General features: G+C 42.7%; 1 pseudogene; it reads left to right on the top strand.

Annotated features, from left to right (window-relative positions):
- Nucleotides 1–4,451: 4,451 nt before the first annotated feature.
- On the top strand, nucleotides 4,452–10,637 carry LOC114895544 (annotated as a pseudogene).
- The last annotated feature ends 3,715 nt before the right edge of the window (nucleotides 10,638–14,352 follow it).

Here is a 14,352-nt window from a genome sequence, read left to right as displayed (position 1 = left end):
GAAACAATAAATGCCGGAGAGGGTGTGGAGAAAAGGGAACCCTCTTGCACTGTTGGTGGGAATGTAAATTGATACAGTCACTATGGAGAACAGTATGGAGGTTCCTTAAAAAACTACAAATAGAACTACCATATGACCCAGCAATCCCACTACTGGGCATATACCCTGAGAAAACCATAATTCAAAAAGAGTCCTGTACCAAAATGTTCATTGCAGCTCTATTTACAATATCCCGGAGATGGAAACAACCTAAGTGTCCATCGTTGGATGAATAGATAAAGCAGATGTGGCACATATATACAATGGAATATTACTCAGCCATAAAAAGAAATGACATTGAGCTATTTGTAATGAGGTGGCTAGACCTAGAGTCTGTCATACAGAGTGAAGTCAGAAAGAGGAAAACAAATACCATATGCTAACACATATATATAGAATCTTAAAAAAAATAAAAAGGTTCTGATGAACCTAGGGGCAAGACAGGAGTAAATACACAGACGTAGAGAATGGACTTGAGGACACAGGGAGGGGGACGGGGAAGCTGGGACGAAGTGAGAGAGTGGCATGCACATATATACACTACCAAATGTAAAATAGATAGCTAGTGGGAAGCAGCCGCATAGCACAGGGAGATCAGCTCGGTGCTTTGTGACCACTTACAGGGTGGGATAGGGAGGGGAGGGAGGCTCAAGAGGGAAGGGATATGGGGATATATGTATACATATAGCTGATTCACTTTGTTATACAGCAGAAACTAAAGCAACATTGTAAAGCAATTATACTCCAATAAAGATGTAAAAAATTAAAAGAGTATGTAGCTCTTAGGATTAAATGGATTAATTCAAGTAAAGTTCTTAGCACAGTTCTTGGACCAATAGACATTAGCAGGAGCCAGATCTTATAGGCCATGATGAGGGGTTCAGATTGTATGAGAGACAGTTCTAGTGGTAGTATGGAGAAACAAGTAGAAGACAGGCAAGAAGCAGGGATACTAGCTAGAGAGCTTTCGCAAATATTCGGTCAAGAGCTGGTGATAGAACATGGACCTGGTTAAAGGAATTGGAGATAGTTCAAGTTTGGAGGAAACTAGAGCAGGGTTCATGGAGGGAAAATACTTAAGCTGAGCCTTGAAGGAAGATATTTCCAAGGGAACCTTGGAAAAAAGCACAGATGACTTGAGCAGTGAATAGTCAATGTGGTAATGGAAAAATAAATGGAAGAGGAAGTTGAAAGATTTAGACCAGAAAGGTGAGTACTTTCAGAGCCTTACTTAACCTGTTTACTTGATGCATAAAAGAGCAGTGAGAGAAATTAATAGAACAGAAAGACATGGCTATGTCTTAGGAGTGACAGAGAAAGACCAATCAGATAAGAGGATCAAAGAAAAAGGGGTTATCAACCATGTAAATATTTTGGTAGGATAAAGATTAATGCCACTGATAACTTGAGGCAGATTCAAACTGTAGCAGCTGAAGACAGAATGCAAGCAACTAAGCAGGTGGGGAAAACTGCAAGTCTTCATTTCACTACAGGCTCTTTCTTGGATTTCAGCAGTTAAAGGTAAAGAACTTTAGCTTGAAAAAAGTACTAGGAGTCTAGGAGGGAGTGGAAGTGGCAGAGGCTGACAAAGGGAAAACCAGAACATGACTGTAGGAGAATGCTTGAAGATTAAGATGCAGGGCAAGAGAAAGAGCAAAAAAAAAAAAAAGCTGCTGGAGCTCTGTACCAGAGAATGAACATAAGGTACAGTGTGATCCAAGACAATGATGGAAACCATGCTTTGTGAAAAGAAGGCTATCAAGCTTCAAAATGTTTTTGCCATGGCAATTTTAGAGACTCATGTTTTTATATAAACACCACACTAAAGAAGGAATATCACAAGTGACTTCATGAATCATCAGAATGAGAATTTGCTCTTGAATGTGAACACTTTATTGAATATAAAATCCTCTAGATAAAGTTTCACTTTTGTAGCAAGGTTTCTTTGATTATAAGATCACTTATAGAAATTAAATCATTTCACATTATTTTACCTTTTTATTTTCCAAAAATGTGTTAGGTAACATGCAGAAAATATGTGAATTTTGGGGCTAGCTAAAGTCTTAAATTTCTTTGAGTAAATAGGATATAGACTCTGGAAGTACCTATAATGAATACCTGTTATATGGCTGTCCAGTATCTATTTTTCTTCCTTCTTGGAGTAATAGCCTGAATTTCTTTTCAATACCTACTCCGTCCCTCCATTCTCACCGTTGTGATTTAGATGGAAAATGGGCCTCACCTGCCCCAGAGAAAGGCCCTGATCCATAGAGCCAATCTGAATGTGCCATCTCTGAATGTTTTGGAATTGGCACGATTACCTAGGTTGGTCCAATCAGTAACTCTTAGACACTTTCGCTGAATATATGATATAGATTCTCTTTGTTTCACAAAAAGGATTCATGTAATTCTTAGAGTTCCTCAAAGTCAGTTTAGGATTATGAACTGGGGGGTGGGGGGAGGGAGGGAGTTTGTCCAAAAACAGTCAACACCAGGGAAGTGACAGTTAAAAACTGAAAGAAACTAGGTTCTAAGTCACATTATGTGAGCTTCTAGTTTCACTTCTAGCAACATGTATCTCTGTAGTTTCAAAGGAAGTTAATTGGTTCACTCTATGTAAGCCATTCTCAGTTGGGTTTTTCTATTACTTGCTGTACTTGAAAGCTTCCTAGATGACAGAATCTGTGACCTAGACCCTAAAGCCTATGTGTCACTTTTCCATCAGCTGTCAGGATGTTGGGGAACTCGTCTATGGAAATAGATGTCATTTTTATGAAAAGTGAGCATTTTGGGACCCTTATGTATGTTGTATAGGTTCTTTAAAATGTTTAGTTTTACAGAGAAACTTTTTTTTATAATAAAGATATTCAACTCACCATGAAAAGCATAAGAGACTTAGAAAAATAACTAAAACCTGCTTATAGTTGAAGGGCCCAACTACACAAAAGTTGGATTTGAAGGTTGTCCCATATCTATTTTCTGACAGCAAATATTGCAGGATTGTCTGTTTATATTAATATAAGTTTCAATATATGTTAATTATGAATAGAACAAGCCTAGAAAGTGATAAAACCAATTCACACTCAACTTGTCAAAAGAAATAGTAATAAGCTTCTTCCCTTAAGTGAAGCATGTTAACCTCTTCCTCACCCAGGTTCTAAAGTAATTCATAAGTAGACAAGAGGTATGTAGAACATGATGTATTATCTTTATTACTAATAACGCTCATTCTCTAATTTCAGCCTTATATCTGTGTAAAAGAGGGCTTCCTTACACTGAGGACCATGATGATACAGACATACACATTCAGCCACAGACAGCACTGGACCCAGACTATTTTGCCGCCTGCCCTTGGAAGACTTATGGAGAAATGGGGCCCAATGCATGCTTTCTGTGAGCAGCTTATTCCCAAAGAGAGGGGAGAAAGTGCTACTCATGCTCACTTCTTTGTCCCAAACTCAAGCAAGTCATCACACCTCTACCAATCTAAGTCCAACCAGGAGACAGACCACGGTAAATTTAACCAGAATTGTTAAGCTATAATAGAGTGAAATAAATACAATTACCCCTCTGTATCCATGGGTTCTGCACCCTGGATTCAACCAACCGTAAATTGAATTGCAATAGATTGAATCCTCGGATGCAGAATCCTCCAATGTGGAGCCCCGGGGTACTGAGGGCAGACTGTACTCTCCATTTTATATAAGAGATTTCAGCAATCTCAGGGGACTGGGGGGGCGGAGGGCAGGGGGAGCCTTAGAACAAATTCCTTGCTCATGCTGAGGGATGACTGCATGTTGAGAACTCTTAACAGTACCCTAGGGCAGAGGGAGAGTACCCAAGAAAAGGCAAGCTTGGAAGAGGATCCCCCTCTGGCATTCATACCTCTGATGGAATAAAATTTAAAGGCAGGACAAAAAAAAATTAAACACAGAATTCTGTTCGGGCCTTCTCCCTCCCTAATGTCCAGTGTGCATCTGCATTACACATTAAGCAGAGCTCCTCAAATCTTCACGATCTAAAACAGAGAGAGATGATAAATATTTTAGCTACTCAAAACTTGAAAGAGATACTTGTTATATATCTTCTCGCTGTAGACCAGAGAGAGAGCGAAGGCGGAGGTTTCGTTTTAGATATGACAGAAGTTCTAGAACTACTTCACCCTATCCTCGGTCAGAACGATCCCATTATGACGACTCTCATTATGATGGTCGTTACCATAGGAGTTCCCCTTATCGAGAGAGGGCACGCTAGTCTCGGCCATATACAGATAACAGGTCAAGACAAAGTTCTGACTCGGATGGTTAGTATAAGAAGACATACTCAAGGTGCACCTCGTCTCCTCCTTGCTCTTACAGAGACCTAAGACGCCATCCTCCTATTCTAAATCTGATGGAGACTGTAAAACTGAGTCCTTTTACTTAGAGATGGAAAAAAGAGGAAAGGATTCTTCAAAATTAGAAGGAGAATCCAAAAGGACTTCAGAAAATGAAGCAATGAAAAGATGTTATTCTCCCACTAATGAACAGGGATTCCGACGCGGGTCATCATATTCCAAGCACGGTAAGAGTGCTTCCCGTTATAAACCTGCCCCTTCAAAACCTGCACCCAAGTCTGATAAATTTAAAAATTCTTTATGTTGTACAGAATTGAATGAGGAAATCAAACAGTCTAATTCTTTTAGTTTACAGACTCCTTGTTCAAAAGGTAGTGAATTAAGGGTGATTAGTAAAGCTCCTGAAAGAGAGAAGATTGGGTCTCCATCTCCATCAAATCGATTAAATGATTCACATACTTTTAAAAAGCTAGATGAATCACCTGTTTTTAAGTCTGAATTTATAGGACATGATAGCCATGATAGTATTAAGGAATTAGACTCTTTATGTAAAGTGAAGAATGATCAATTAAGAAGTTATTGTCCCACCGAATTTAATATAAATGGATCTCCTGGGGCAGAATCTGATTTGGCAGCATTTTGCACTTCTAAACGTGACACTGTTTTGATGTCTTCTGATGATAGTGTGACTGGATCAGAGGTATCCCCTTTGGTCAAAACGTGCATGCTTTCATCAAATGGATTTCAAAACATTAATAGATGTAAAGAAAAATTCTTGGATGATACTTGCATGCAGCATAGTAAGTCAGAAAGCCCATTTAGAGAAACAGAACCTCCAGTGTCACCACACCAGGATCAACTCATATCTTTGCCAGTTATGACTATAGATTATTCCAAAACAATAGTTAAAGAACCAGTTGATGTGAGAGTTTCTTGATGTAAAACCAAAGATTCAGATATAAACTGTACTTCAAATGACAACCGCCCTTCTTTGTGTCATTCGGAGCTGAAAATACTGAGCCTTTAGTAACGAAGATTTCTTCAAATAGCTTTATGAATGTGCATTTGAAATCAAAAAGTTATATGTGATAATGGAAGTCTGACAGATCAGCACTCAAAATTTGCATGTGGAGAATATAAGCAGAGCATTGGTAGTACTAGTTCAGCTTCTGTTAATCATTTTGATGATTTATTTCCACCTACAGGGAGCTCATGTATTGCTTCATCTCTTCAGAGTCTTCCACCAGGGACAAACGTAGACAGTTTAACTCTCTTGCAATGTGGAGAGAATACATCTCCAGTTTTGGATGCTGTGCTGAAGAGTAAAAGCTCAGAGTTTTTTAAAGCATGCAGAGAAAGAAATAATAGAAGTAGCTCGTGGCCTTCCTGATTCAGGAAGAGGATTTGCTTCCTGGGAAAACAGACATAATAATGGACTATCTGGGAAATGTGTGCAAGAGGCTCAAGAAAAAGGGAACTCCATACTGCCTGATAGAAGAGGAAGACCAGAAATCTCTTTAGATGAAGAAGGTGGAAGAGGACGTGCACATACTTCTGATGACTCAGAAGTTGTATTTTCTTCTTGTGATTTGGATTTAATCATGGAGGACAGTGATGGTGTAACATATGGTGTAACATACATTAAAATGTGACAGTAGTGGTCATGCCTCAGAGATTGTATCCACTGTCCATGAAGATTATTCTGGTTCTTCCGAAAGTTCAAGTGATGAAAGTGATTCAGAAGACACAGATTCTGATGATAGCAGTATTCCAAGAAACCGTCTTCAGTCTGTTGTGGTTGTGCCAAAGAATTCTACTTTGCCCATGGAAGAAACAAGTCCTTGTTCTTCTCGGAGCAGTCAAAGTTACAGACATTATTCTGACCACTGGGAAGATGAGCAATTGGAGACAAGGAGGCATTCATATGAGGAAAAATTTGAGAGTATAGCAAGTAAAGCCTGTCCTCAAACTGAGAAGTTCTTCTTTCATAAAGCAACAGAGAAGAATTCAGAAATCTCTTTTACACAGCCCAGCCGAAAACAGATAAATAATCACCTGTCTGAAATTGCTCATCCTCAGAGCGATAGGGTTGATAGTACAAGTCATACAGACATAAAATATGACCCTCTAGGTCATCCAAATTCTGAGGAAGCAGTGAAAGCCAAAATAACTTCTTGGCAGCAAGAAGAGCTGCCAGTTTATTCTTCTGATGATTTTGAAGATGTCTCAAGTAAGTCTCAGCAACAGACCACATTCCCTAACAGGCCAGATAGTAGATTGGGAAAAACAGAGTCAAATTTTTCTTCTTGTGAGATCTCCCAAGTGGATGGTTTCCGTTCATCATCAGAAGAGCTCAGAAATCTAGGGTGGGACTTCTCTCAACAGGAAAAGCCTACTACCACATATCAGCAACCTGGCAGCAGCTATGGAGCCTGTGGTGGACACAAGTATCAGCAAAGTGCAGAACAGTATAGTGGGACAGGTAATTACTGGCAAGGCAATGGCTACTGGGATCCAAGATCAGCAGGTAGACCGCCTGGAACTGGGGTTGTGTATGATCGAATTCAAGGGCAGGTACCAGATTCCTTAACAGATGACCGTGAAGAGGAGGAGAATTGGGATCAACGTGGAGGATCTCACTTTTCAGGCCAGCCCAATATTTTTTTTCTGTCCCTTCAGAAGGACAAGGGGTCAGTGCAAGCTCCTGAAATAAGCAGCAATTCCATTAAGGACTCTTTAGCTGTGAATGAGGAGAAAGATCTTTTGAAAAACTTAGAAAAAAATGATATGAAAGATAGAGGGCCTCTTAAAAAAAGGAGACAGGAATTGGAGAGTGATTCTGAAAGTGATGCTGAGCTTCAGGACAGAAAGAAAGTTAGAGTGGAGGTAGAGCAGGGAGAGACAGCAGTGCCTCTAGGCTCAGCATTGGTTGGGCCTTCATGTGTCATGAAGGACTTCAGGGACCCAGAGCAGTGGAAGGAGTGTGCCAAACAAGGGAATATGCCTTGTTACTTTGATCTGATTGAATAAAATGTTTATTTAACAGAAAGAAAGAAGAATAAATCCCATTGGGATATTAAGCGAATGCAGTGTGAGTGTACACCTCTTTCTAAAGATGAAAGAGCTCAAGGTGAAATAGCATGTGGGAAAGATTGTCTTAATCATCTCCTCATGATTGAATGTTCTTCTCGTTGTCCAAATGGGGATTATTGTTTCAATAGACGGTTTCAAAGAAAACAGCATGCAGATGTGGAAGTCATACTCACAGAAAAGAAAGGTTGGGGCTTGAGAGCTGCTAAAGACCTTCCTTCGAACACCTTTGTCCTGGAATATTGTGGAGAGGTACTTGATCATAAACAGTTTAAAGCCCGGGTAAAGGAGTATGCACGAAACAAAAACATCCACTACTATTTCATGACCCTGAAGAATGATGAGATAATAGATGCCACTCAAAAAGGAAATTGCTCCCATTCATGAATCACAGCTGTGAACCAAACTGTGAGACTCAAAAATGGACTGTGAACGGACAACTGAGAGTTGGGATTTTTACCACCAAACTGGTTCCTTCAGGCTCAGAGTTAACATTTGACTATCAGTTCAGGAAGGAAGCACAGAGATGTTTCTGTGGGTTGGCTAATTGCCGGGGTTACCTGGGAGGAGAGAACAGAGTCAGCATCAGAGCAGCAGGAGGGAAAATGAAGGAAGAACAATCTTGGAAGAAGGATTCCGTGGATGGAGAGTTAGAAGCTCTGATGGAGAATGGTGAAGGTCTCTCTGATAAAAACCAGGTGTTCAGCTTATACTGGCTAACGGTTAGAATTGAAACTTTGGAACAGAAACTTACCTGTCTCAAGCTCATACAGAACACACATTCACAGTCTTGCCTGAAGTCCTTTCTGGAATGTCATGGGCTGCCTTTGTTGTGGATCTGGATGGCAGAACTATGTGATGGCCGGGAAAGTAACCAGAAGCTTCAGGAAGAGATTATAAAGACTTTGGAACATTTACCCATCCCTACTAAAAATATGTTGGAGGAAAGCAAAGTACTTCCTATTATTCAACGTTGGTCTCAAACCAAGACTGCTGTCCCTCAGCTGAGAGAAGGAGATGGGTATTCTAGCGAGAATACATCACGTGCTCACACACCACTCAACACACCTGATCCTTCCACCAAGCTGAGCATAGAAGCTGACACAGACACCCCCAAGAAGCTAATGTTTTGCAGACTTAAAATTATAAGTGAAAATGGCATGGACAGTGCGATCTCTGATGCTACCAGTGAGCTAGAAGGCAAGGATGGCAAAGAGGACCTTGACCAGTTAGAAAACGTCCCTATAGAAGAAGAGAAACAACAGCTACTCACACAACAGCTGCCTGAATCAAAGTTGAAAGTGAAATTACTATGGAGTCCATTAAGCTACCCACATCTGAACCAGAGGCTGACACTGAAATAGAGCCTAAAGAGAGCAATGGCACAAAACTAGATGAACCTATTGCTGAGGAAACACCATCCCAAGATGAAGAGGAGGGTGTACCTGATGTGGAGAGTGAGAAGAGCCAGGAACAGCCACATAAAACAGTAGATATAAGTGATTTGGCCACCAAGCTCCTGGACAGTTGGAAAGACCTAAAGGAGGTATATCGAATTCCAAAGAAAAGGCAAACTGAAAAGGAGAGCACAATAACCGAACGAGGAAGGGATGCTGTTGGCTTCAGAGATCAAACAGTTGCCCCAAAGACTCCTAACAGGTCAAGAAAGAGAGACCCAAACAAACTCAAAATAAAGAGAAAAGGAAATGAAGGGGCTCCCTCTCACCACCTTCTCCTGCCTATGAGCGGGGAACAAAAAGGACAGGTGGCAGATATGATACACCAACCTCTAAAAAGTACGAATTAAAGATCACAATCAACTTTTTACAGAGGAGCGTCGAAAGTTGTTTGAGCAGGAGGTAGCTCAGTGGGAGGCTCAAAAACAACAGCAGCAGATGCAGAACCTGGGAATGATGTCTCCACTGCCCTATGACTCTCTTGGCTACCATGCCCCTCATCACCCCTTTGCTGGCTACCCACCATGTTACCCCATGCAGGCCTATGTGGATCCCAGCAATCCTAATGCTGGTAAGGTGCTCCTCCCCACACCCAGCATGGATCCTGTGTGTTCTCCTTCTCCTTATGATTATTCTCAGCCCTTGGTGGGACATTCTACAGAACCCCTTGCTGCCCCTCCACCTGTGCCAGTGGTGCCACATGTGGCAGCCCCTGTGGAAGTTTCCAGTTCACAGTATGTGGCCCAAAGTAATGGTGTGGTACACCAAGACCCCAGCATCACCATCCTGCCAGTGCCAGCCCCAGGCTCAGTCCAGGGACAGAATTATGGTGTTTGGGATTCAAACCAACAGTCCATGAGTATACAGCAGCAGTACTCTCCTGCACAGTCTCAAGCAACCATATATTATCAAAGACAGGCTTGTCCAACTGTCTATGGTGTGACATCACCCTATTCACAGACAACTCCACCAATTGTACAGAGTTATGCCCAGCCAAGTCTTCAGTACATCCAGGGACAACAGATATTCACAGTTCACCCACGAGGAGTGGTTGTACAGCCAGCCACAGCCATGACTACAATAGTTGTACCAGGGTAGCCTCAGCCCTTACAGCCACCTGAAATGGTTGTGACAAATAACCACTTGGATTTACCACCCCCATCTCCTCTCAAACCAAAAACCATTGTCTTACCTCCCAACTGGAAGACAGCCCGAGACCCAGAAGGGAAGATTTACTACTACCATGTGATCACAAGGCAGACTCAGTGGGATCCTCCTACTTGGGAAAGCCCAGGAGAAGATGCCAGCCTTAGAGCATGAAGCTGAGATGGACCTGGGAACCCCAACATATGATGAAAATCCCATGAAGACTTCAAAAAAGCCTAAGACAGCAGAAGCAGATGCCCCCAGTGATCTGGCTAAGAAAAGCAAAGAAGTATTCAGAAAAAGAGATGTCCCAGTTCATCGTCCAGTGCCTGAACCCTTACTGGAAACCTGACTGCAAAGTGGGAAGAATTACCACAACTGAAGATTTCAAACACCTAGCTCGCAAGCTCACTCACGGCGTTATGAATAAGGAGCTGAAGTACTGTAAGAACCCCGAGAACCTGGAGTGCAATGAGAATGTGAGACACAAAACCAAGGAGTACATTAAGAAGTACATGTAGAAGTTTGGGGCTGTTTACAAACCCAAACGGGACACTGAATTAGAGTGACCTTCAGGGCCAGGGTGGGAGGATGGGCAAGCTGGTAGGAGAGACTCTGAGGAGAAGAATTCCCGTGGGCTCTCTCTCCCCACCCCACTGTCAGGGTTGTGCTACTGATGACACATCACCTTGGGGAATTCAAACCTGCAGAATGAGCTTACAAAAATGAGCTCCATCTACAACAAGTGGTCGCTGGTTGTGAGCTGTTGGTAGAGGTCATCTGATGCAAGGGTTTAGGCCCTTGAGACCTTCCCTTCTGAGACCCTGGCCAGGCCTGACCCCACTCTCAAGGCTGGGTCTCCTCTTTGGCAGTGCTGTCAGTGCACAGACTCATGTGCATCCCCACCCACGACCCCTTACCCTGACGATCTGTATTATATTTTAAGGTATATGTGAATATAGTGAAAATAATTTGTCTTTCCTGGTTTTTGGCTTTTGTTTTGCTTTTAAGCCTCTGCGTGCTAAGATCACAGAAGACTTTGTAAGTATGGTTTAAGTTCTCCTGCAAGGTTTAATGTGTTATCATGTAAATATTCCAGAGCAGGCTGCCTTGTGGTTTCGGCCAGCCTTGTGCTATGTTGATAAGATTGATTTACTGCTTAAAATCACTTTACTTGGGCTTCCCTGGTGGCACAGTGGTTGAGAGTCCACCTGCAGATGCAGGGGACACGGGTTCATGCCCCGGTCCGGGAAGATCCCACATGCCGCGGAGCGGCTGGGCCCATGAGCCATGGCCGCTGAGCCTGCGCATCCAGAGCCTGTGCTCTGCAACGGGAGAAGCCACAACAGTGCACTTTACTTTATCCAATTTTTACTGAACTTTTTATGTAAAACATAGAATCAATTAAAGAAAAAATAAAAAGGATGTCTATGCCTTCAACTTCTAACAGGTGGAAGAGTTCTCAGTGCTTTCTGAGAATCTGCTTCCCAGGTTATAATACTCAGTTTGGCTCCAACAGAATCTCTTTTTTCTTAACTTGATAGTTAGTTGAATTTTGGAGAAGGTGCAGTTGCAGGCAACCACTGGCTGGTGAGAAAATTTGCTGGGTTGCCTGTGCCAGAACTGGTTTATGGTCATCTGATAAACAGGAAACAATCACCTAGGACACAGGCAAGCCAAGGCATGTAAGCAGGTTGCTGAGGAAGCTGGGATGTTTCTGCAGATGCCAAGCCAGAGCAGACATTGCCCACCTTGGAAAGGTCTCAGGAATAGCCCTGCAGGGGGCAGGAAAGTCAGGCCTGGTCATGCTTGGGAGTGTGCGTGGTGAGGGCTGCGGGTTGCTACAGCATGAAGCCAGAAGCACACGGTGTGCCTCTTAAGACCGCAGCAAGGTGATCACCAAGGCTCCTGGGCTGGGGCTACAAGGTAGTCAAAGGACTGAACACTCTGGGTGTGCAATTGGAGAATGAATTTGGAGCTGGGAAGCAATAAGTTCATAAGAAGCTCAGTTGACCCCTTTGACTTCTCAGCTTTCATATGCACCATTCTACACACATTTCAATACCTGCCCAGCAAAGAAACTACATTTTAGCAAGAAACAGCTAACCCTCTGATAAGTGAAGTTCTTGCCCTTCCCCCAGGTAAAACACAAAGCCCCAACGGTCATTGAATCCATTGCTGCCTAAATTAATTAGGCCTCAATTTCAGTCTTAGGTCCCACTAAAGACTACTTTGTAAAGTTGACCTCCACCTAGTGTTATATAAAATTAAAATGGGAAGGAGAAGTTAGAATAAACACATACATATAACAGAAAATATGCAAAGCTATCAGTCCTGGTTTCTGTAGTTATTCATGAGGTCAGAGTTGATGTCTATAGCTTCCACCTTCACCCACTTATTCCCTGTTTTCCTTGCCCACAGCCAGAACCCACAGCTCCATCCAGATTCTTTACTGGTAGAATGATTCAATCCTTCCCTTCTGAATGGTCTGAATCCTCAATTGTCCTGTCTTTTTCCACTTCCTGTAGCTTTCCATTGATCTTTACTGTTTGCATGGAAGTATTGAAGGGAACCTCAGAAAATCTCCTGGGTTCCAGAGAAAATCTCCTGGGTTCCAGAAAAAAATCCTCCTTGCTTCCATTATAAAGGCAACCAATTCCCTGTGGTAACTGAGATCATAACACCAGTAGATTAACCTTTTTCACCTGTTGGCTCAGTGGTATGAGGAGTGTAAGATAGCCAGGGGGCAGTCTGTGGTAGGCAGAATTCTAAGATGGATCCCACAATTCCTGCCCCCTGGGGTAAACACCAGTGTAATTTCCTTTGAGCATTGTAGGGACGTGTAAATACAATTGGATATCACCTTCGTAATTATACAACAATATGGCAAAAGGAATTTTGCAGATGAAATTAGGGTCCCTAATCAGCTGACTATAATTCAATGGGAGATTATCCTGGGCGGGTCCAACTTATCTAATCAGGCAAGTCTTTTAAAAGCAAAAGTTCTATTCTCCAGGATAGATCACATGCTAGGCCACAAGACAAGTCGCAGTAAATTGAAGATTAAAATCATATGTTGGGCTGCACCCCACAGGCCTGCAAGGCTTGTAGTTTCCAGCCTCAAGCCTGAAGAAAGAGCCTAGAGACAGCAACAGAGACATCAGTGACTTATTGGACAAGGGATCTTACACACCTGAAGCAAGGTCCTGGAGCAACACCTCACTGTTTGTGCAGGCAGCAAGCAGGACATGGCAGCAGTCTTTGCTACCCGGGGGAGGAGGAGGCTACCATTTATAGGGGGAATTAATGGTCATGTTGGCTCATACATCACCAGAGAGACCAGCAGCTGGGGCAGGAAGCAAGCACATAGGCAGTTACTAATTAAGCCCTATAATTAAGAAGATTGGATAGTCATGTGAGTGAAGCAGGTACTGGCTGAACAGGAGATATACAGAGCAAGTGGACAGTCATCTTGAATGGTGTGGTCAAACACTCCACCCTTACATACCCTGTATGACCTCTATAATCTTGGCCCATACTTCTTCTGCTATATCCCCGAGGACAGGTAGGGAGAAGTGCAACTGCAACCAAATACCACAAATGCAATACAGACAGTCCAACAGGTAGGCTTTGGAACCAGGAGCTTCTCAAGTCAATTTTTCATGGACTCTCAGAGGTTGACAATGGCATTTCACTGTAAAGCCGGCAATCAAACTCATTTCTCAGTAAGGCCACCATTGTCACCCAGCCCACAAACAGATTCCCTTCACTCAGAGTAGGACAAGCTGCAAGATGTCTAACAGGCACAATATAGGGAAGATCATGACCATTAAGCAAAATACAAGCAGTAACATCATTCTGAGGTAATGCCACCCCTGTCTACACTTTTTGTCCTGGCCTACAATACCATACCACCTGCCCACCCTCAGTCTCCATAGCCAGTGCCGAATACTGGAGAGGTGGTGTAACAGTACACAGAGTTAGTATAATGGTGCCTTTCGACAGTAGAGGCCTGGATTAATTACCTTAGTAATCTGAGGTGGGGCTGGGTAGAAGACAGATGAAATCTGTAAATCCCTTTCTGATCCTATTCCCCAATGGGACAGCAAACCCAAACCACTGAGGACTTACCTGCCAATCCTAAGGGCTATTTATAATATGTTCCCCTGGGGATAGATCCTGTGAAGGGCAAAAACGAGTTGCTGTCCTGACCTGTAGTTGGCAACAGTCCTTTGGTGGTCAACAGTTGAACTCGAACAGTGTTGACTAGTTACCTCCAGGTTA

Source organism: Monodon monoceros, unplaced genomic scaffold, assembly GCF_005190385.1.
Source record: "Monodon monoceros isolate NGI ecotype Baffin Bay Population unplaced genomic scaffold, NGI_Narwhal_1 Super_Scaffold_14, whole genome shotgun sequence".
Taxonomy (NCBI): Eukaryota; Metazoa; Chordata; class Mammalia; order Artiodactyla; family Monodontidae; genus Monodon; species Monodon monoceros.
This window is presented reverse-complemented; position numbering and strand designations above follow the sequence as displayed.